Source organism: Papaver somniferum, chromosome 6, assembly GCF_003573695.1.
Source record: "Papaver somniferum cultivar HN1 chromosome 6, ASM357369v1, whole genome shotgun sequence".
In the NCBI taxonomy this organism is placed as follows: Eukaryota; Viridiplantae; Streptophyta; class Magnoliopsida; order Ranunculales; family Papaveraceae; genus Papaver; species Papaver somniferum.
The window spans coordinates 47,165,969-47,191,268 of NC_039363.1; the positions used below are offsets into that span (position 1 = coordinate 47,165,969).

The 25,300-nt window shown below is 36.2% G+C and overlaps 1 pseudogene; it reads left to right on the plus strand.

Moving 5' to 3' along the window:
- Positions 1 to 22,175: 22,175 nt before the first annotated feature.
- On the plus strand, positions 22,176 to 23,906 carry LOC113287473 (annotated as a pseudogene).
- The last annotated feature ends 1,394 nt before the right edge of the window (positions 23,907 to 25,300 follow it).

Here is a 25,300-nt window from a genome sequence, read left to right on the forward strand (position 1 = left end):
TTTCGTTTAAGAGGTGAGTTAATGTGATTATGAGAACATATGTCTTGCTACATATGCATGACTGTCCAACTTGGTTGGTTGAGTTAGCGGGTCTAAATTCATCCTGGCGCAACCGAGCAAGTGCCAGGGAGTTGACTTGTCGTCGTATTACCATTTCATCCAGTCAGAATGCATGCAGCACATATACTTTGCCCTGGATCATCAACCATAGTGGGCTGGTCTAGCGGCATAGAGGTATCTTAATTAGGTCAACAACAACCCTTGATTGTCGCAATTCGATTTCAACCACCCAACTTGGCTGGCCAATTTGTACGGTCTAGATTAAGACCTGGACGAACAAGGAGGTTCCATGATTTCTACCAGTCGTACTTCATCCTCATGGACCAGTCACGTTGTCCTTAGTCGTCCTGTGCATCCATCCACGGTCGATCATAGGAGGCTGGTCGGGCTGCCTAAAAGCGTGGAAATTGCACATGCGAGCTACCATGTGGGTCACATGTGCTGGGAATTTTTTCAAAACTAATTAAAATCTTCGCGAATGAACCTGAAGGTTATATACAATGATGCCTTGCATGCGTTGAATGTTTTTGAGCTATCTGGTTACAATTATTATGTGATTTTTTGAATACCATTCGCGGCAAGTCCCATTCTTATGACTTGACTTACTTGAGACATATGGGCCTCATCCAGGTAAATAAAATTATATGAGTAGGCTTTTACCTAGCATCCTTAGTAATATAAATCATGCCAGTCATGACTAAGTGCTATTTTCTACCAAAATACTCGAGACATCAAACATGTCACAACTGGGGGATGTTCATTACAGTATTGGTCTGGCGGTTTACAACATGCGACATGCAACACTCCCATTAAGAGAAAGTGTCTGGAGTAGCAGACAGGTGACAGGTAGAGGAGTAGTGGGATCACAAAACATCTAGTCTTCCCATAACCATAAGACACGGTTTTTCACCATTCACCCATGATCTCCACTTCTTCACAACTCCCACTTCCTAAGAGATCAGGGTGATCGATCATGACTTGATATAAAAATAGATTTTCAATTTATTTTTCTGGACAGAACACACAAGCATTCAGAGAATACAGAGAATATCGCTTTCGCCCGGCAAGCAAGTTATATTTTTCTGAAGTTCAGTCATAAACAATCACACCTTGCAGAGTTCATCATCTTGGTCTCAACATCTTTTCTGCTTCCCTCCCTAAGACCAACCCTTCTCCTTTATTTTGTAACCGAAGCAAGACTGGAACGACCATTTCTTGTTTTAGTACAGAATTGTACAGATTGATCTTTCGAATCTGAAGTACTCATGTGTAGTACATTTTGTTTAGGGTTTAGATTCTTTTCTCATCGACACACCCAATTTACTACTTTCAACATAATCAGTTTTTATCCTACTACAGTGGGGCATGGGAGGTTGGTGAAATTCCATGTGTTCCTGTAATGTCAGTTATCTTCCCAATGGGTCATGATGATAACAGGTAATGACTGACTCATACTCAAATGTTTTAATTATTGTGTTTGAAATTTAGGATGTCTGGTTTCCAATATGGTGTTTGAAATTTAACCTACAAAGTGCATGTGCAGATATGTGAATAAGTGTTACAGTGTTTAAACCTATACGAAAATATATGCAGGGGGTGTTGAAGCCTTGGATCCTATTGAAACATGGCCACCTGTAAGTTTTCCATTCAACATGAAGTTTGTAAGATATCTGGTTGTTTGTAATTTTATAATATTTGTAGTGGCTAATTTGATGGTAGTGTTACATATAAAATGGGTACATTGTTAAGCCACGAAGACTAGTAAGGCCAGCTGGAAGGCCAAGAACCCAGAGGATTAAGGTTAGAGATGAGCCTGGATATGACAACAGAAATGCACATATATTTGGGAGGTGTGGACTGTATGCGCATCATAGAACTACCTGCAAAGGAGATCTAGATGGATGTGAATCTTCTACTGGTAAGTTTATGTTACATTTGTATTACTGACTTATTTGCTTACATTTGTATTACTGACTTGTTTGCATATATTTGGTGAATTGCAGGTATTCAGATATACCATGCTCCACATATAAGAAGGCTACGAATTACAATAACTGGAACATGTGAACATGTGGAATATAGCAGGCCAGTAAGATCCACTGCAGGTATTAAGACAACTGGTTATCATGGTAGTAGTGCTGGTGCAAGTGGAAGTGGTGGTGGTTGTGCAAATGTAACAGTTGCTGCAAGTGTAACTGGTGATGATGCAATTGGTGCTTCTACTCATCCTTCCAGAGGTGGTACTACTAAGAGAAGAAGAAGAGGTGGTGCTGCTAGAGGAAGAAACGATGTTGCTAGGGGTAGGATGGTAGGGCTTCTACTCAGTCTGCCATAATTGAAGAATAATACTATCTAGGGACTCATCACGCAAGAGGAGGAGGCAGGGGTAGAGTTGCTGCAAGATTGAAAGGTGAAGGTTTTTGTGTAGGCCAATATTATCCAGTTGAAAACATAGCAAGAAGAGCTTCAAGGATGGAGCACTTGTTGTTTGGAGATGTTGGTGTTATTGCCGAACCACAACAACCAACTACAGATCCACAACCAGGAGAACCACAACATCCACCTTCCAAGAGAGCAAAACTGGCCCTCACGTGGTGCAATGGAGGTACTAATTTACATGACACTGAAGTATCAATGCTTCACATTTTTCTTGAATAGAATTTTTTTGGTAATGCCACTTTTCTTTTGCTTAAATGATAGTGAAATTCAGTAATTTCACTTAACAATAGCTAGTCAGTAAATGAATACAACTTTTGTATAAATGGCAGTGACATTCTCTAACTATGTATTTATGAATGAAAATGTTAATGAAATCATCTTTTCGATATGCAAGTACTGTGTTTTATACAAGATTTTATGCTTCAGAGTTGCTAATTCTTCTTTGATGCTAAAGGAAAATGCAATTAGATGGATATATATGGTCTTATTTATAGGTTTTTTTGATAAATTACAGCCATTCACTTGTGTTGTACTGATTTAATCTCAGGCATCAGACTTTCACACGAATCAACAGTGTAACCCGTGTGGCCCATGGATCTAACGGTAACTGACAGGTTAACTTGGTCAAGATGGGCGTTATTTTTCCCGTAACAGTTGACTTGATGGTCAACGGTTAGTCTACGACCCAAATGCAACAACGGCATGTTCTACGACCCAGAGCATAATATAGCCAAAAACATACGATCCTTTTAAAAAATAACTCTATTTAGATTTGCAATCAATCAATATATATCTCAAAGAGAAACTATAAGGTGATGCCGATCTCGTGCAACTAGACAATCAATTTTATCAAAGATAAACACGATTCTAGTTGGATCCCAAACAATCAAGGTTTGTGCACACAATTCACAAGATACGAAAACTAATAAGAAAAAATTTGTCGTCATCAGATCTTCGCTTGTCTTCAATAATAACCTGCACAACACAACTTGAATCCTCTTGTGATCAATCACACACAGAACGGAGTCTATTATCAATGGATTATCACAAGATATCTACAGATCCGAAAATGGTTCTAAAGATCCCGTCGATACTTTGATCTACTTTGAGTGAGCTTTATATCGGAAGAAAGGGTTCTCAAGAATAAACGAACTAGGTGCAATCAAAGTTTCAACAACCGTCAGTCAATCAAATCAATAATGGGAAACTAAAATAACAATGTAATTATCTAGTTTTCCACCAACGGTACTCGTAGAGCTTCTTGATCCCACATAAGTCTTTAAAAGAGCGGTCGTAAGAGATTTCGTTTAATTAGGGTACTTTCCTCTCCGGATAGACGGCTCCACCAGAAACAACAAGAATGAAGTTTTCCCGACTCTTAGGATAGTTTTCAAGAAATGCAACCTCAAGTATTTATAGACCAAGGTTGTTTGGACAACAAGGAAATTCCAAAACCGAAAATACTCTCAAAATATTAACATTAAAGTACCTAATTTCGGTTTTCCTATTTCCAATTAATTACCAAACCATATTTCCAAAAACTTTCTTAATTAGAAAACTTCTATTATTAGTCTAGAACATTAGCTAATAATATTTTCCAGAGGATATGATTTAATTGCTGGTAATTAAAACATATATTATGAAAATCATAATTAAAAGCTTTTTCAATTTTTCGGTATGGGATCACCTTGAGTATAAAGGAATATCTTTGAACAATTAATGGTAAGAGTTATGTACATGTTCAAATATGTCGACATCTAGAAGTTTCTCACCAAACCCTAGCTAATTCCAAGCTTTACACAAAACATAAAGAGATATGTGAATACTGGAAACTCGGTTTTGCTCATTGGGATCGGTTGTACCAAACTCACAATGTAAGTTGTGATCGGTTATACCATACTTCCCAAACTAGGTTGTGGCCGGTTACACCTTGCTTCCCAGAGGTAGCTTGTGATCGGTTACACCTTACTTCCCAAGTTAGCTTGTGATCGGCTACACCTTGGTTCTCAAAGAAACTTGTGACCAATACAACTAACTTCCCAAAGTAGTTTGTGATATGTTACACCTTGCTTCCAAAAGGTAGCTTGTGACCTATTAAAACTAACTTCCTAATGTAGCTTGTGACTGGTTACACCATGCTTCAAAAAGTAGCTTGTGACCGATTACAACATGCTACACAATATAGGCTATGACCGGTTATACCTCAAATCTCAACAAGTTAAGATAGGTTCTACCTTGTCAGCTTATATTGGTCATTGAAAAGTTATTTAATAAAAAACCTTACCAATCATGATTTCGTTTCGATTATGAAACAAGTTCAGATATGTACTTCCTTTAAACAAATGTTATAAACATTGTTTCCTAGGGTGAAATCATACATATATCTTACTCATAATCAAGTAACTAAATACAAAGATTATGTTCGAGTCGTATTTACGAAGTTCCAAATGATAAGCGTTTATACTTCGTAATTCAATAAGTTCCTTGACAGTTTGATCATAATGATATGACCAAGTATAACCACTAGAGTATTATATATATATACAGCTTCGCATGTTATGTTTTCAATATAATACGACTTGAAAGATACGTTAGGAATGGAAACACGTCAAGTCAGTATTATTAATCTCAAGTGGAAGGATGATGCCCTCATTGTAGTCGTTACTTCTTCACATTCTTCAGGTCTTCGCAGTAATACTTGTACGTCTCAACATTCCTAGACTTTCTAATCTAACCTAAACGAAGTTGACTCTAGTATTTAATCAAGCGACTCTAGATGAGTTTTAAAACTAAAATATGACAATCAAACTTGACATACCAACGCTTAGTAGATTCAACCGAGCTATGCTAGGTTGGAGACACGTTTGATGATCTCATATATTTCCTATTCATAATTGGAAACTTCTGAATCGAATCTTTTTTCAGTAATAAAACCTATTCCATTGAGAATTTGATATTTATCAAAGCATGAACTATCTATAAAAGAAATAAGTTCATGTTTATCATGCACATGATCAAATTTGACATGTCCAAGATTGTAGGCTTTTGCTTACATTCTCATGCTCATTGTAAGGAATAAAGGGATTCTAGGGATCCTCTTTATTCAGCTCAGAATGTTTTTCGCTTCTTGTTTTCGATACAAGAAAAGAGGTGAAAAGGAAATCAAGAAACGGAAAAAATTCCGAGCTAGATAAAGAGAAGGGGAACTTAAAATAATGTCTACGTGGAAAAATGCATTTAAAAAAATGCCCACGTTTTACGTTTTTTTCATAATGTATTTAATGCCCATTAATTGATCTTTTCCGTCCCGTTTTTTTAAAAACGGTTGATAGACGTTACTGCACACGGGACAATAAATCAGTATTGGAAAAAGACACTCTAGCCTTTGAATCGTGTGACTAGGTCCTGGTTAAACCGTGATTTTTTTTCCGAAGAAATTTAAACCGTGCTAAATGGCCAAGACACTACCTGGTCAAATCATACGGTTATAAATCCGTTCAAATAATTAATGGTTAAGATCGCGCAACTTTTGGAGGGTCTCCAAGATTGCGCCACATGCTCCCTTTCTTCTCCGGCTCTGGTCCTTACTCCGGTTTAAAAATTACCGGTGACCATCTAGTTTGGGTCTGCAACTATTGAAAGTCATAAATCATCAATTCATTTAATACTACAACTACACAATTAACGAATTGGAAAAAAAAATCGCCATGTGAGAAACTACACAATAAAGAACCCCGAAATCACATCTTGTATTGTTGTGAATTCAAATTGAATGTGAACCCATCCATGGAAATTAATGAAATCAACGGGAGCTCTTGTTTCAATCGAAACCAGAACTAAATTGATATCTCCCAAACAAATCCATATAGAGAGACTTTATTGCTGCAATCTATAAGAATCGACAACTCTTAGTTAAACTCAATTTGAATCTGAATCCGTGTCCAGAAATTCCCAATTCATCGCTGTTGCCGTCGCAATCGGAACTCGGAAGAAGAAATCTACTTCAATAGATAAAGAACAAGTGACAACCACTAACCTCACATCGAATTCCCCCGTTCTTTCACTATTTCTACTTCTCTGTAACAATTTAATCTCACACCGTGAAGAAATATAAGTTCGCAGTGAGTGAATGAACCCTAAAAATGATTCTAGTCTCTTTATCAATTATCATATCGGAATTCAGAAACCATAAGAATTTGTGGTAGGACAGTTGGACACGTCCTCCACTAGCCCCTTGGGACAGTTGGACACGTCCTCGAAGCCCCTAAACTCACGTCCTCCACTAACCCGTACCTGTTTGGATCGTTGTTAACACATCCCTTTTATACTTGAGCCGTTGATTAATCAACGGATGGTGAAAGATGATATTTTAGAGTAATGGGTAATCTAGTAATTACGTCCATAAAAAACTCATCCGAGATTAGTCCACGAGATTTTACTGGTTTGGTGGGTCCGTATGGAATTTCTAAAGGCATGGGCATTAAATAAATTATGAAAAAAAATGTGAGAATTTTTTTAAATGCATTTTCCTACATGGGCATTTTTTTAATTTTCCCTAAAGAGAATCCCTTGAATCATTTTATTCCTTAGAATGAGATTGGACATGGTCATGTGAGCAAAAGCCTACGGGATTGGGCATGTCGAATTTGATCATGTGCATGATAAACATGAACTTACTTCCTCCATAGATAGTTCATGCTTTGATAAATATCAAACTCTCAAGGGAATAGGTTTTATTGATGAAAAGAGATTCGATTCAGAAGTTTCCAATTGTGAATAAGAAACACATGAGATCATCAAACATATCTCCCATTTTGCAAGCTATGTGAAGTTCGTTCAAGATCAGGACTGGGGAAAACTCTTTGATTTTGAAAAATATTCACCTGACATGGTAAGTATTTTCTATGTTAATATTAATAAAATCGATTGTAAGAAGCTTACTTTTGTCATTCTGGTTGGTTGCACTCTTCATTATGTCAATCACAAAACGATTTGAAATATCATCAAGTACAGTGTAGCATGTAATCATATGATTACCGGTATAGAAACTGATCACAATACCATTTCAACCCGTGTCATTGGAAAAGGGTTGACTGGGAAAATAGAAGATTGTCAACCAAAGATGTATCATTTGACCTAATGGTTTTAGTTAACTTGCAATTGCAACTCTCTTTTCAAGTACTAGAGACAAGTCATATTAGGATAACGATTTTGCAGAGCTTGTCTACTTTCTTCTGGAAGGCGATAAAAAAATTAATCTTTGTGGGATAATTATCAATCAGATGATTAAGATTTCTGATTATCTTGTTCTTATAGGAGGAAAAATAAATCTTGGATATCCTTGACTCATCACAAAAATATGTGAAAACACAATGGGAGACATGTTATACGTGTCTCTAAAGGAACCATCAATCAAATGGTTGGAGCACAAAATAAAGGACAAATTGTTGCTTCCTCTCCTCAAACTTATGACAAAGATCTCATGGTTTACATTCAACGTCTTGGTAATCAATTGAACTGTATTCATAAATAGTTAGCCTTTGTTCATCGAAAATATCCTGAAACTCTACAAGGCATCCCGGATATTGACACGGGGTTTTGGAGAAACGAAGGATTCTAAGGACCATGATTATATCATGAATGTCAAGAATGGTTTAAAAATAAGGAGTAATCTATTTCTTATTCTATGAATAGACTAATCAATTGTTGATTTATTTCAAGATTTGTGTAAAGTCTATTCAAAACTATCAATAATATGAATGATTATGCTTTTATTTATATCCTTTCTACCATTTTTGTACGTTAATCCAGGACACTTGATAGTGATTCTATAGTATATCAGTTTTATATGTAATTATATCAAGTGTATACCTTGTTGTTGTGTTGTCTCGACTTTGTCTATAGACGATCAGACAAGGTATCTGACTTATAGGTGATATCAAAAACATTGTGGTATACTTGGGTACCCTCGTCACTTCACAGAGTATTGTTGAACACCTATCTCCGATCTCTAGGCTAATCTGGTTGGAAATCATCTTTTTTTTATAACACTTTGTAGTTTGTGAACAATGTTTGGAAGTGTTCATAAGCCCACACCTATGCCAAGGTAAAATGTATCATATAAGAAGCAATAATTTTGTTATGAATGATAACGGTATATGACAACAATAAATAAGAATAATCATAAACGAATAATGAAAAAGCGGGGGTCTAACAACACCACCCAATATTTCGGTTAGCAATCCGTATGGACAAACTCGAATATACTTTTAAGAGAATCAACAAGACTCAATCAATTAAAAGTATATCAACGAGTTTATATCTCTCTTCTTGATTTGATTTACTCAAGCAAGAACCGCGAGCTCAAATCAAATACAAGGAATAACTTGGATGGTACCATCCAAGGATCAATCAACAACCAAAGGTTGGATTTCCAATTGACTGATTCAAACGCACAACCTGTATTATTTCAATTATATAAACAAATATAATGCGGAAACAGAAATAACCCAGACACCAGAAATTTTATTAACGAGGAAACCGCAAATGCAAAAAAAAACCCGGGACCTAGTACATATTGAACACACACTGTTTTAAGTCGCTACAGACACTAGCCTACTCCAAGCTAACTTCGGAATGGACTTTAGTTGAACCCCAATCAGACTCCTACTGATCCAAGGTATAGTTGTACTTTATGCCTCTGATCCTAGCAGGATACTGCTCACTTGATTTCCTTAGCCGAGCTCACCCACAACTAAGAGTTGCTACGACCCAAAGTTGAAGACTTGACAATAAACAAATCTGTCTCACACAGACAAGTATATCAAAGGATCAATATGTCTTCCACAGATAAACCCTAAAAGGTTTTGTTCCGTCTTTTGATAATAATCAAGGTGAACAAGAACCAATTGATAATCTGGTCTTATATTCCCGAAGAACAGCCTAGAGTTATCAATCATCTCACAACAATCTTAATCGTATGGTAGAGAAACAAGATGTTGTGGAATCACAAACAATGAGACGAAAATATTTGTGATTACTTTTTATATCTTGCCTATCGGAGATATGAATCTCAAGCTAAGCAATCTGATTGTACTCGTACGATAGAAGGTGCAAGATCAAGGCACATAACTACGATAAAAGTAGTATCAGTCTGTCTTCACAATCCCAATGAAGTCTTTAAGTCGTAACCTGGTTTTAGAAGAAGAAAACCAAAGGTTAAAGGAGAACCGACTCTAGTATGCAAACTAGTATCATACCTGAGGTGTGGGGATTATTTTTGTACAGATACTAGAGTTCCCCTTATATAGTCTTTCAAATCAGGATTTGCAATTAAGTTACCTTGGTAACAAAGCAATCAATATCCACCATTAGATGAAAACCTGATTTAGATTCAAGATAATATTTCTCAACCGTTAGATCGAAAATTTAGCTTGTTACACACACTTGAGAATGCACGCTTCTAGGTTTGTTAACCGTACCCAAACGTATGCACTTGTTGGTTCAAAAATGATTAACCAAATGGTTAGCCATATGAGCATTCCATATTAACCACGTTCTTCTTCACCATAACTAGTTCAAATGATTTCAAATGAACTAGTTAGAGAGTTGTTCAATTGCAAGGAAATCTCATGTACTACACAAAACACAATTGAAGCAAAGATGATTTGATTCACTTGAATCGGTTCATGAACTTTTATAGCCACGGTTTGCAAACTGCATTCCTTAGTCTTTTTAAGTTTAAGTTCAGAAATCATCTTCAGATATATAACCTTCTCAAGTTCGCAGACTAGGTTCGCGGACTTAAGTTACCGGGCAGAGTTTATAAACTCCAGCAGAAATTCTCGGGTATGAGAACTTCGCCGGTTTGCGGACTGGGTTTGAGGACTTAGTTCGCGGACTTAGTTTCACATAAATAGTTTGTCAACTCCAGCAGAAATTCTCGGGTTTGAGAACTTCGGCAGTTCGCGGACTGAGTTCGCGGACTTGGCTCACGCCATTCTTCCGGTTCTCTTGATCAACAAAGTTCGCAAACTTTGGTTCAAGGAATAAGACTTATACATAAATATGTTTTCACAACAATGATTATGTACACCATTGGTTATGTAATCTAAACTCTCATTTCAATCATTGAAACATTCTTAGAGGACGTTATATAGTTGTTAGACCATTTCTCGTCAAAGCAATTTTCAAGATGATTGAAACATATCATGACTTTCGTCACATGGTAACGATAAACTTGGTTAAAGCGAAAAGATTACCAACTCATATTTCGATATATAGATAGGCGAGGTATACTTGGCTCGAAATACCAAATATGTATAATCAAAGTCTATATATAAAGCATATGACTTCTTGTCTCAAAGAGTAGGAGATAGAGTAGATAGAATCTTGAGTGATAGATAAGTTCAAGTCTTCACATACCTTTTTGTAGAGAAGTTCCACCGGTTCCTTGAGTAGTTCTTCTACTTGTATGATGAATCGCCATGAAGTTCTTGAGCTCAACTAACTTTCTATCCTAGTCCGAGACTTAGCTATAATAGACTAGAAATCAAGACTTATAGCTTTGATCACTAACATTGACAAACATGCTTGAGATAGCAACGCATGCGAGTTCGACCGAGAAATGCTCTAATAATCTCCCCCTTTGTCAATTTTAGTGACAAAACTATCAATACATATGGAATACAAAAAAATTAAAAAATTAAAAAAATAAAATAAAATAAAATAAAATAAAATAAAATAAAGAAACTTTAGTAGATTTCATTCCACATGTCTAATCTTCAACATTCCTCGAAATATTCATCACTTCCAAGTACTCCAATGATCCCAAAGGTTGTAAGTTTAGCATCACCGCTGTTGAAGATCTTTAGCTATAACAATGAGAAAACATAGTTCTCGATCATTGTTATACAATGTCATAGTATTATTACACAGCGTCAAAGTTAAATTGTTTCATAACTCCAACAATAATACTATGGTGATATGTATCACTCCCCCTTAGTCAATACTCCATCTCACATGGAAACCACCCCCTCTTACACAATGATCCGAAAACCATATGTATTTCTAATGTGAACTACATATTAATTCTCCCCCTTTTTGTCAATAAAATTGGCAAAGGTACAAGAACGGGATCATAATGAAATTTCCGAGAGAGACATTTCAGACAAAAAGAAAAAAATACATACCAACTAATTTAGATGCAATCATAAAGCCGAAGCTAAATGCATTCATTAAGGAGTCTAAAAATACAAGATAACCCCTCTAAAATTCCACAGCCGCACACCCCTTAAGATATGACCATTAAGCACAAGTTTAAAAGAATTCTCCCCCATTTGATGTTATTCCCGAAGGAACAACAAGAGCGACCTTAATTTCGAAAGAAAAGAAGGATTTTTTATTGGACACAAAAAACCATGAGAATGATTTCCTATATCCAAAAACTCAATCAAATTAATCACAGGTAAACCCATGATTAATTTAATCGGAATAAACAATCAAATTAAACACAAAAAGTGATCAATTCAATTGATTATGCTCAACATAAGAGAACTTATGGAGACACGAAAATACTCAACTAGATTAATTACAAGAGAACCCATAATTAATCTAATTGGAATACACAACCAAACTAATCGCTGAAGTAATCAATTTAATTGTCATTTGTTTTGCTCGACATAAGAAAATTTACGGAGCAATAACTAAATAATCAAACAAGATGATTAACTTAGTTCAATATGCTCGACATAACATATCTCACAGAACAACAACTAAGCTAAAACATCAACTTGGTTGTATAGTGCTCAACATAAGATACATTACGGAGCCTCACAGTAATACATAGAATATGGATCAGGGATGATCAATACTGCGGAATACACAAGGATTCATTCTATTGTCCATCACTATTTGCATAACGATATTTAATAGACATAATCCTTGAAAACAAAATATTTTAACCTATCTTCCATCAACTATTTGACGATATAGGATTAACTTTTGTATTTGTCAAAAGTACATTCATTCTTTTATCAATACGTGAATACCGATCACGAACGATTTTACTTTTGACAAAGTATGGGACGAACATAGTTCACGGAAGTAAAAACCAATATCCCATAACAAATTACAATATAACAAATCATAAATATTAATACTGCAAAACATCATCCTCCAAAAAGTTTTTAGACTTTAAACCAATAAACCTAAAAAAACAAGAAGATGAAAAATAATAGCTATGTGTAGTCACAATCATTGCTATTGAAAGCACTAGTTATTCTTCCAACTAAATCAAAAAGAAGACATAATGGGCAATAAAACAAGCTAAAGGAAAACAAACTCTAGTGCTATTCCGAACACGAACTAAGATCATATGGACGGTTCATAATCCTTATGAGACAACGGGTCTTTGAGCTTGTGAACAACAACATTCATTGCAGCATTAGAGAGGTGATTCTCTTTGCGAAGATCATTGATGTAAGACTTTATGAGACCAAGGTCAGCAATAACCTTTTCCAACTCAGTTTTCAATGCATCAATATTTTTCAGAGTAACAATGAGCTCTTGTTTTGCTTCCCCAAAGTACTTAAGAAAGTCATGAATAACTTCAGCAGAAATCATATCATCCTTTTCAGCATCCTCATGAACGTAGGAAAAATAACATGAAGAGTTAGGATGATCTTCATTTACTAGGGTTCTTTTCTTCTTGGACTCGATAACAAAACCTTTGTCAAGGAATCCCCTTGCAAAACCACCATAGTAAGACGAGGAAGAATACTACATTCCAAACAAACCTAGAAACCAAGCTAGAGTATCCGAACGTGACTTTTGAAACTCAATAGGTCGGATATTTAAGGGTTTCTTAGGGAAGGAAGACTTTTTAGGGTTTACAAACAGTTGTCTCGTGCCGGAACGGGTATCCATGCGAAAACAAACCTGACCCACGAAAAAACTCAAACAAAGTTTTATTTTAAAAAACACAAAAAAAAATACTTTAAGCAATCATTTCTACAGACCAGTAGTTTGGCTATAGACGATAAGAAGATAGCTTCACTAATCAGAAGTAGTATGCTTAAGGTATACCTGCAAATGACACATCTTACTCAACAAGATTTTTATGAGTAAGTTCTTTACCCCTTGTGATTAATTAGCACAAGTATGAGCTTTAAGCTCATTAAAAGATTTGTGCTTATGATCAAGTCTCTTTTTCCTCCTGAATCTAGAGAGGGATTCCTTTTTATGTGAGAAATTATCATAAAACTTACTGTCGTCAAAATACGAGAAATAGTTTGAGTTCTTACCATAAGAATTTTGGTTTGAGGAGGAAGACAACCTGCTGACGAATTCTTTATACCCTTTAATTCTCTCTTTCAGATTATCTCTTATTTCATCAATTTTTTTCTTTCTTCTGAACTTACCAGGGGCAGAGTTATTTCCAGAGACCATAACTCGATCTTCCTTTAGACGATGTTTATTAAGACGTCTGTTTTGTTCTCGAGTGTTCGAGGAACTCATTGAACTGATTTTCCTGGTAATATACACAGGGTAGGTATGAAAACTAATTGGTTTAGTCATACGAATGTCAGTTACACCCTTAATAATTAAGTCTAAGGTGTGTTGAAGTTGGACAAAGGAGTTTTTCTTCATCCTAGAGGTTCCCTTTCGCTTAACAGAACTCTTTGTCTCACAGACAAGACATACTTTCTGATCATTCGAATGATTAGATAGTACAGTCTTAATATCCTCGTTAGAAGATTTCTTCCCTCCATTTTATGTGCAACATCCTTGAGTGATAGAGATTTCAGGCACATCCGTTTTACCAGAAGGGAGCTTCCGTTTTTACTTATGAGTATTAAGCCACTTTAGTTATGTCAGAAGTACTTGGAATGTTGGATTGATTTGAGCATCCTTGAATAGAGAGCTTACTCAAGCGATGTTTAATTTCCAAGGCATCATTTTTGAGACTAGCCTCAAGAGTCGTGCACGAAGACTGATCTTCAGCATTACCTTTGGATTTGCAATCACTTACTACACCAAGAAGAGTATTGACATGGTGACTCAACCGATTAAATCTATAAGCTTGAATTCTAACAAGATTTGGAATCAATTCACTCTCTTCAGCTGGATCCCCTTCATTGTCAGAGAAGCTCTCTTTTGAAGGGTCATCGGGATCACACATGTCGATGTTAGTCTGTCTCGTCAGAACACAAGGTTCGTCTATATTCGAGATTGAAGAAACTTTCTATTTAATAAAAATTGACGAGATAGAACTTTTATTTCCGGCGACGCATTTATCAGAGATAGTACTCTTGTCCATAGAGTCAGATCGCTACAAACACAGACTTGTAAGGTCTTAAACGTGTTTGCCTGCTCTGATACCAATTGAAAAAGCGGGGGTCTAACAACACCACCCAATATTTCGCTTAGAAATCTGTATGGACAAACTCGAATATACTTTTAAGAGAATCAACAAGACTCAATCAATTAAAAGTATATCAACGAGTTTATATCTCTCTTCTTGATTTGATTTACTCAAGCAAGAACTGCGAGTTCAAATCAAATACAAGGAATAACTTGGATGGTACCAAAGACCAATATCCAAGGATCAATCAATATCAATCAACAACCAAAGGTTGGATTTCCAATTGACTGATTCAAACGCATAACCTGTATTATTTAAATTATATAAACAAATATAATATGGAAATAGAAATAACACAGACACCAGAAATTTTGCTAACGAGGAAACCGCAAATGCAGAAAAACCCTGGGACTAGTCCAGATTGAACACACGATGTAATAAGTCGCTACAGACACTAGCATACTCCAAGCTAACTTCGGACTGGACTGTAGTTGAACCCCAATCTGTCTCCCACTGATCCAAGGTATAGTTGTACTCCCTACGCCTCTGTTCCCAGCAGGATACTGTGCACTTGATTCCCTTAGCTGATCTCACCCACAACTAAGAGTTGCTACGACCCAAAGTCGAAGACTTGACAATAAACGAATTTGTCTCACACAGACAAGTCTATCAAAGGATCAATCTGCCTCGCAAAGATAAACCTTAAAAGGTTCCGTCTTTTGATAATAATCAAGGTGAACAGGAACCAATTGATTATCCGGTCTTATATTCCCGAAGAACAACCTAGAGTTATCAATCACCTCACAACAATCTTAATCGTATGGTAGCGAAAAAAGATGTTGTGGGATCACAAACAATGAGACAAAGATGTTTGTGATTACTTTTTATATCTTGCCTATCGGAGATATCAATCTCAAGCCAATCAATCTCAAGCCAATCAATCTAATTGTACTCGTACGATAAAAGGTGCAAGATCAGATCACACAACTACGATAAAAGTAGTATCGGTCTGGCTTCACAATCCCAATGAAGTCTTTAAGTCGTAACCTGGTTATAGAAGAAGAAAACCAAAGGTTAAAGGAGAACCGACTCTAGTATGAAAACTAGTATCACACTTGAGGTGTGGGGATTAGTTTTGTACAAATACTAGAGTTCCCCTTATATAGTCTTTCAAATCAGGGTTTGCAATTAAGTTACCTTGGTAACAAAGCAATCAATATCCACCGTTAAATGAAAACCTGATTTAGATTCAAGCTAATATTTCTCAACCGTTAGATCGAAAACTTAGCTTGTTACACACACTTGACAATGCACGCTTCTAGGTTTGTTAATCATACCCAAATGTATGCACTTGTTGGTTCAACAATAGTTAACCAAATGGTTAGCCACACGAGCATTATATATCAACCACGTTCTTCTTCATCATAACTAGTTCAAATGATTTCAAATGAACTAGTTAGAGAGTTGTTCAATTGCAAGGAAATCTCATGTACTACACAAGACAAAATTGAAGCAAAGATGATTTGATTCACTTGAATCGGTTCATGAACTTTTATAGCCACGGTTTGTAAACTGCATTCCTTAGTCTTTTTAAGTTTAAGTTCAGAAATCATCTTTAGATATATAACCTCCTCAAGTTCGCAGACTTAAGTTACCGTGCAGAGTTTACAAACTCCAGCTGAAATTCTCGGGTATGAGAACTTCGCCGGTTTGCGGACTGGGTTCACGGACTTAGTTTCACGCAAATAGTTTGTCAACTCCAGCAGAAATTCTCGGATTTGAGAACTTCGGCAGTTCGCGGACTGAGTTCGCGGACTTGGCTCACGCCATTCTTCCGGTTCTCTTGATCAACAAAGTTCGCAAACTTTGGTTCAAGGAATATGACTTATACATAAATGTGTTTCCACAACAATGCTTATGTCCACCATTGGTTATGTAATCTAAACTCTCATTTTAATAATTGAAACATTCTTAGAGGACGTTATATAGTTGTTACACAATTTCTCGTCAAAGCAATTTTCAAGATGATTGAAATATATCATGACTTTCGTCACATGGTAACGATAAACTTGGTTAAAGCGAAAAGCTTACCAACTCATATTTGGAGATATAGATAGGCAATGTATAATCGGCTCGAAATAACAAATGTGTATAATCAAAGTCTATATATATAGCATACGACTTCTTGTCTCAAAGAGTAGGAGATAGAGTAGATAGACTTTTGAGTGATAGATAAGTTCAAGTCTTCACATACCTTTTTATCGAGAAGTTCCACCAGTTCCTTGAGTAGTTCTTCTACTTGTATGATGAATTGTCATGAAGTCCTTGATCTCAACTACACTTTCTATCCTAGTCCGAGACTTAGCTATAATAGACTAGAAATCAAGACTTATAGTTTTAATCACTAACATTAACAAACATGCTTAAGATAGCAACGCATGCGAGTTCGACCGAGCAATGCTCTAACAAAAAAGTTCATAAACAACATTACATGGAGTGAAATTCCGATAAATTGATTGGTAATCGCCTCAGAGGCCCTTCGCATCTCTGTCATCATACGTGTCATGACTGCGGTCCCCCAAGAATAGTTAATGACCTCTTCTAATGGAAGTATTGTAGTAAGTTGGCATTCACCCTATTTCCACTAGTATCAGGGAATACCCTAGTGCCCAAGAGGAATAACAGATACGCATCGGCTGTATAACGAATTTGTACAGGATTCCAATCATCATTCTTTTGTTTCTCCTACCTCCAAACCTTTGTTGTAGGATAACCAGCTTCAATGTATTTGTCGTAGATTTCCCAGATACGTAGAAGCCTGCAAGTGATGTCTCATAGTCCCAGCCAAACAGATTGTAAGTCAAAGCGTGTAACTTCACCCATTCTAATTCATGATAGTTATCTCGTTCTCAAATAAAATTTTCTCCAATTTCTATGCCTCGAATGTTCTGAGCATCTTCAGGGATCAAGGTCATCTCCCTAAATGGGAAGTGCATGGAGTCAGTTGCACCATGAAATCTATCGGTGAAGTAATTAACTGTCACAGATACTCCACGAAAATTTTGAGCAAAATATACAACCCAGATTCTTTTACTAATTCTTGGACCTCTTCATATTCCTTACCCAAATCCCAATCACTCATGGCTTGGCGTTGGCAAAACACGTAAAACTTTCTTATGATCCTACAAATAAAAAACAACACAAACATAAAAGCAACCACACATAACAATACATGAACGCAAGATAAAAGTACTTACATAGGTTGAATAAATTTGGCGAGCCTACGACTCCTTGTAATCAAATAGTTGTTTCAGGTCGTGCGGTTGACTTCAAAGTTCGCTATCATCACGGGTAAGTAACATGTCATTAGGACGGGGAAGGTGAGAACCCTTTTCTTTGACTGCTTTTTTCTTCTATTGTTGTTCTTCTACTTATTATTCACCTTGTCTCGATCCTTCACACATTTTCCTGGTTGTTGACTTGGTCTAGCATCTTACTCTGAATTTTCACCCTGTCTTGCTTGTTGACTTGGTTCAACCTCATTATCATCCTCATCATTTGATTCTCCAGTATGTTCACGAATTGTTATTTTATTACGGTCCCAATCTTTCTCTCTTTTAGAGCCTGCACCCAAATATTTATTGTGACCAAATTCTTTCATTCAAGGAGGCAGAGATTTAGGAGTGCCAAGATTGTGTTTCTTTCCATTCTTAACACCAACATCTTTAATCTTTGCTTTATTAATTTCATTGGCTTTAGCACTACATCAGAAGACAACAAACAACACCCATAGCTGCACCCGACATGGATCTGCTCAATATCGGTATTGAAGTACCAATTCCGGTATTGTTAATACAAATGTCGAGCATGACGATACAACATGCCCGCATTGAAATAAGAAAACAGACCATGTCGGCTTTCGTTAAAAACTTAAAGAGTTTTCTGTACACTATAAATGTACGCCGACGTTGTAACATAAGTTCCAAACAATGCCGACAGATCAGCCCGCATTGAATGTCGAGCATGCCGATAGGATTAACATTTCTAAAGAGTTTTCTGGTTATGTTTTGTACACTAAGTGAGAAGGCATAAGAAAGAAAATTTAAAATAATGTCGTCAAACAAAGCCGGCATGGTATTCAACCTATAATGAATGCCTACACTAAACATGTAGTAACTGGCAATTTTTACATCTTGTCTGGCATAATATTCATACCAAATTCATTGTCGATTCCCTGTACCGACATGGTATTCATACCAAATTCAATGCCGGACTTGACTGTAGCTGATTTTTTTTTAGTTAAGGTTCGCGATTTTAATATAAACCCACCACTGTAAATCAACAAAAACACCCACACAACGATTAAAATTCACTCACCTTCTCACATAAGCTATTTGTTTGGGAGTTTGGTCATCCGATTCCTCTTCTTCTTCAAGGGAAATTCGAGTTAACCTTTTTTTTTGAACTTGTTGCTCTATCGATTTTGATCATGCAATTCATACCTTCAATTGATTCTAAAGTATTACCAATAATAGATTTTTAAAATATTAGTTGTTACTCAAGCATGGAACATCAAGAGCCTTAAGCTAAGCATGCACTATCAAGTGAAAAAAACTAGTTAATAAAAATAATTATTTCAATTTTGATTCATTGCAAACAATCATAAAAAAATTGGAGAAATTAATTAAATAAATATTGCCAAATAATTGTTGGAAAAATAGCTTCCTTTGTCGCCTCAGCAAAGGGGTTTAGCTCATCATGCTCAAAACACTCTCAAAAGATTAATACACGACTCAAAAAGTGTTTGAAAAGGCGAAATAGTATAAACAAAAAACGTATTTGGAACGATTAATCGATAAATAAATTTTTGAATCCACGATGAAGGATGAAAAAGAAAAAATCTAAAACGTCGGGAAAGGAGGAAGCAGAAAAAGGGGGGATTTGGTTTTCGCTTCTTATTTTTAGATCTAAGTTTTTATTTAGATGGAAGGGTATCATAATTTTTTCCTTCGATTTTTAATTAACTGAAAGGGTATTTTAGTATTTATGCCTCTCAAAAACACCCCTTGGCCGGAACTATTGGATGGAAATATATCCTTAATGCATCCCGATTGCACATTCCAAAAGAAAATTAAAAACAATATCCTTAATATATCCCAATTGCACGTTTCAAAAAAAAAAACAAAAACTAAAACAAAAAAAAAAGTAATGGAGATTGGAGAAAATTATGAAGGCGAAAGACTTGTTGCTTTGAGGACTCTTGTTTTAGCCATTAGGAATGGTAAGTGATACATAAATAGGAAAGAGATATTTGTATGCGTGCAATTTTAGTCAGATGGCATTGTCCTGAGATTGGTTACTACAAGTTAAATACAGATGGTTCCTCTTCTAATTCTCCTTTTGCAGGAATTGGAGGGGTGGTTAGAGATGATGCTGGCTCTTTTGTGGCATGCTATGCAACATACATATTCCAGAATGGGAGCAATGTGGCTGAAGTTTGGGCTACTACGGATGGTCTTCAACTCGCTTTATAATTGGGGATTAAGAAGCTTGAAGTCGATTGTGACTCCACCTATACTATCCAACTCTACAGAGGTGAAGTTGCCCCACTATGGTATCTAAAAGGCCTTGTTCAAGACAATACTGATATGAAGGACAAATTTGAAGACGTTGTCTTTGTCCATCAATACAGAGAGTCCAATTTTGTTGCTGATACATTATCGAAGAAAGCTACTGACAGAGTTCTCGGGGAGTGTGGTTTACTAGTCCACCAGAAGATATAGTTAATAATATTTGTTGCTGACATTCAGGGTGTGTCTTACTCGAGGATGATCAGAGTGTAGTTTTGCTGTTTTCAGTTTCATTATCAAAAATAAATAAATAATAAATAATAATAAACAAAAACGGGCACCTAGCTCAGCTGGTCATCCCCGTTTCCCAAAGTTTCATGCGCTGCAGGAGGTCCCAGATTCGAGCCCCCAATGGCGTAATATTGCAGGAATTAACATGGAAGGTAGAGTTAGCTTTCCCCCCTTGTGACACAATCTCAGCGCCCCCATCCGCTTCGATTTTCTTGGCTAGATTACCCATAAGGCCCGCTGGAAGGCTAGCACAGCAACCTGTTCAATTAATGTAGTAGTACGTTGTTGGAGCTTAGCTTGTTAGGCTTCCAACTAGTTAATGTAATACTCTTTATTATCTAATAATAAAAATGATATTTATATTTATAAATAAATAAATAAATAAATAAGTAGGAGATGTCCCGGCGTTGTATAGGTGGGATGGGATTAGGGGTGTGCAACGGACGGACGGTTGCGGATTAGGGGTCACCCGCAACCAAACCGTCAAAGTTGCGGATTTGGAAAATTGAACCGTAACCGTCCCAATCACCCGCGGATTTGACATCCACGGATTAGCGGGTGATGCGGATTAACCGTGGATATAGAATTTTTTTATAAAAAAAAAAGGTATGCCTATCTGTAAAAATCCCTTCGTATGGGTAATTGATCTCTCTATTTATGTTAACTCACTGTCTCACTCCCATGATAATAAATTAATAACAATGAAGCAAATGCCAAAGTTTTGTTGCACAACATTAGGAGTACAATATATACTTATTAGGTAGTAATCTTAATTAACACTGCAACTGATAAGTGTAGTGATCTTTAATCATTTGATGTAGCACCTTTTTTTTGAAAACGAACTTAATTTCCTCTATGAATTGACAAACAGCAGGATAAATTTCCTGGATTAATGCTTTAGCAGGATTCTTGTCCACATTAGACCACCTTTGGCGGATAATTAACTGCTACCTTGTTTTGTGTTTATATTCGGTATCAAGAGGAGGGCACAACTTCTTTTTCCAGTAGTTTTCAAAACGCACAGAATGGATCACATGCAAGCATCGAGAAGCTTCAAAACCTTCAGTTTCTTCAAGAAGATTATGCAGATCTTGAAATTTTCTCTGAAGAGGACGAACCTCTTATTCCTAGTAAATTAAATTAGAGATATCTAATCTAATCTAAAATCTAAAACTCAATTTTTGCGGGTGCGGGTGAATCCGCGGATTTCAAAGTCCAACCGCAACCAAACCGCTAAACCTTGCGGATTCGAAAACTCAACTGTGTCCGATCCATAGACTCTTGCGGATTGGTTTTTACCCGCAATTTTGCGGACGGTTTCGGGTGAAAACCGCGGTTTCGGTTTTTCTGCACACCCCTAGATGGGATGGGACAGTAGTCGTGGAACCCCAGTAGTTGGGCTGAAATAGCAGTTTCCTAATATAAAGGGTTTAAAGTTTATGGTTTAAGGTCTTTCGAGAGTCTTCCGCATCAGATATATATTCTGCTGCCTCCCTCCACCTTCGAGCTGCGGGAGCTCAACCCTAATAACCTAGTATCACTATCACCTTCTGCTCGAGGTTAGTATTGCTATCTGGAAAAATCTTATTTGTTCATCGTTTTATTTGTTTTTTATCTATTATCACAATTTTCTCAGCCGTTTTGCTTTATTTTAGTCTGCAGATCTAGCTTATTTGGGGAAGACTACCAAAAGTTAGAGCTCATTTAGAAATTACTTTGTTTTTGAAGGTAACATCTCTTTCGGACATGTGATGGATTTCAATGTTAATTTGTTTTTGTTAGTGGTAAATTCTGCATTTGAATTTAGGTTTGCTTATTTTTGCTCTTTAGGGTTTCCACCTTTCTTATATTGATGTTTGATTTAGGCTTATTAAAGATGAAATGGGTTTTATAGATGACAAGGAATTTGATAAGGTCTGTTAGACTGTAAATCCCGATGAGGGTGATTCTTGTATTTGTTTCATCTAATAAACATTAGATTTGCAGGTTGCCTAGGTTTAGCCTTTCAGGAATAAGGAGGTCAGAAATTCATGATTAGAGAAACCAGGGCACTGGTTTATAGTCTAAAAATGTGGTCCTTCAGCTATGATATGAATCTATGGCAAGTGATGTGGTGTTTGTAGACTACTTACTGCTCCATAACTGCATAACTCCATAACTGCATAACTCAGGGAGTTTTGTTCCTTAGTTTTTTAGTGTTTAAGTTTTACATTTCCAAACCCTATGTGTATTTGATATTTCGATGTATCAAATTTGCTGTATGACACCCTATTTTCGTTCTCTATTGTTATCAGGAATTTGCAATCCTTAATTGATTCATCGGACTTTTGACATTCACATTTACAAAGCCATGACTTCAATGGAAATTGAGAAGGTTCCTTCAGAATCCAAATCTGCAATTGGATTTTTCCCATCAAAGCCCCACTTTGAGCCGTTGAAGCCTCATGAAATGTCTGAAGGTAAAATCCAGTTTCGCAAGGTTGTTGTTCCTGCACATCGTTTTTCCCCACTTAAGAAAGCTTGGATGGATCTTTACACCCCAATCTATGAGCAGATGAAGGTTGATGTTCGTATGAACCTCAAAGCCCGTAAGGTTGAGCTAAAAACCAGATCAGATACACCTGATGTTAGCAACCTACAGAAATGTGCTGATTTTGTCCATGCTTTCATGCTTGGTTTTGAGGTGATAGATGCTATTGCCCTCTTACGTATGGATGAACTCTACGTAGATTCTTTCGAGATCAAGGATGTCAAGACACTAAGAGGCGAGCACCTTTCTCGTGCAATCGGTAGATTATCAGGTAAAGGAGGTAAAACTAGATTTGCTATTGAAAACTCTACAAGAACCCGGATTGTGGTGGCTGATACACGAATTCACATTCTTGGATCTTTTGCTAACATCAAGGTAGCTAGGGATGCTCTTTGTAGCCTTATTATGGGGTCTCCTGCTGGTAAGGTCTATTCAAAACTTAGAGCTGTGAGTGCCAGATTGGCAGAAAGGTTTTGATCTTTACATCCTACGTAATTTTCTTGGCTAGAAACTGTAATACTAAATTTTGCCTCATGAGTTATTTTGTTTAGAATATGTATCTGAATCCGATTGAATATGTAAACGTTCAAGCAGCAAGATGCTAATCTGTTCTTTCAAGATCTGATATTCCATTACTTCAAGTGACTAGGAACTACTACCTCCGTCCCACTATTAGTTGACCTACTATATAACTAAATTTAGGTCAACTAATATAAAGAATATAAAGAAGGTTATTATTGGGACTACTTTCTCGACCGTGTGATGCACGGGTCTGTTTATTGTTTAGGAATATTGGACGTTTGCTATAATGTTGTAAATAATAATATCATAAAAAAGGGGTAACAAATCAAACAAATCAGGATGAATGTATGAATGATATTACGAGCATTATACCACATCCTCTTTGTCATGGCTTTAAAAATGCTATCTTTCTCCGTATAAGGAACGATTGCTATCATGGAGGTAAAGCATTCTTTAGTTTGCTCTTTATCTTGGTATAGTATCATAATTATTGATTTCCTTCGTTTATTCTTTGTCTTGGTAAGGAGCATCATAATTATTGATTTCCAAGATCATGAACCTGTTTGATCCAATTTCCACATTAAATCTCAAAATAGCACATCGAAAAAATAAATTTTGTCCATCAAATCACCAAACAGTGTCAAAGCGTCTTCGAAATGTTTCCGTTGATATCATTATGCAATGTATCGGTATATATATAAACATATCACTATAATAGATATATCATTTGTTATATCTATTAAAAGTTGATCAATATGCCCATGATTGTTATTATATTTTGGATGGATGTTTGGAAGCTTGGCCCAAGTAATGGTCCATAGAAACCGCTATTATCGGTGAATGTTCAAAGTAATTTCTAATTAAGTAACTAAAATAGTGGGCGGGATGAATATTTGGATCGGGTCCAATTCATGTCTGTAATATAACCAATTTTTTTCATGAATTGCTTTAAATAATCTATCCCCTGGACGACCACTTACATTCTATTTTTAAGTAGGTATCAACGGAGTTCCGTTTGGACAATCTTTACTTTTAGAGGGACCTAACCGATATCCAAGAGTATCCTATTGAATGAACCTGTTAAAACTATTGTAGCAATGGAATTTCTTTTAAAATTTTTGAAGAAATCCCTAACATAATCCAACAGAAGATTCAGATTTGATTATAAGTATTTGCATCAAGAAGGGAATCCCATAGATAGGCAAATCTCTTTTTTTATTTGCTCGATAAATGGATAGCCAGGCCTGAACTCGAAATGATGCTATAAAGTTTCACTATATGTTCTTGTGCCTAATGCTACCAAGAGTCTAACTTCAGTCTTGTAAATTATATCCCATAAATCCAAACTTTGTTCTTTAAAGCTGCGTAGCAAAATCCAATTAGGCTATACATAAGTTAATCATGTGACAGTCTGTTTAGAGGAGTAACATGTAAAACAATAAATATCCTCCACACTGACGATACTTGGTGACCATAATCATAAAATACACTATGCAAATGTTTATCCCTGCTACATATCTATCA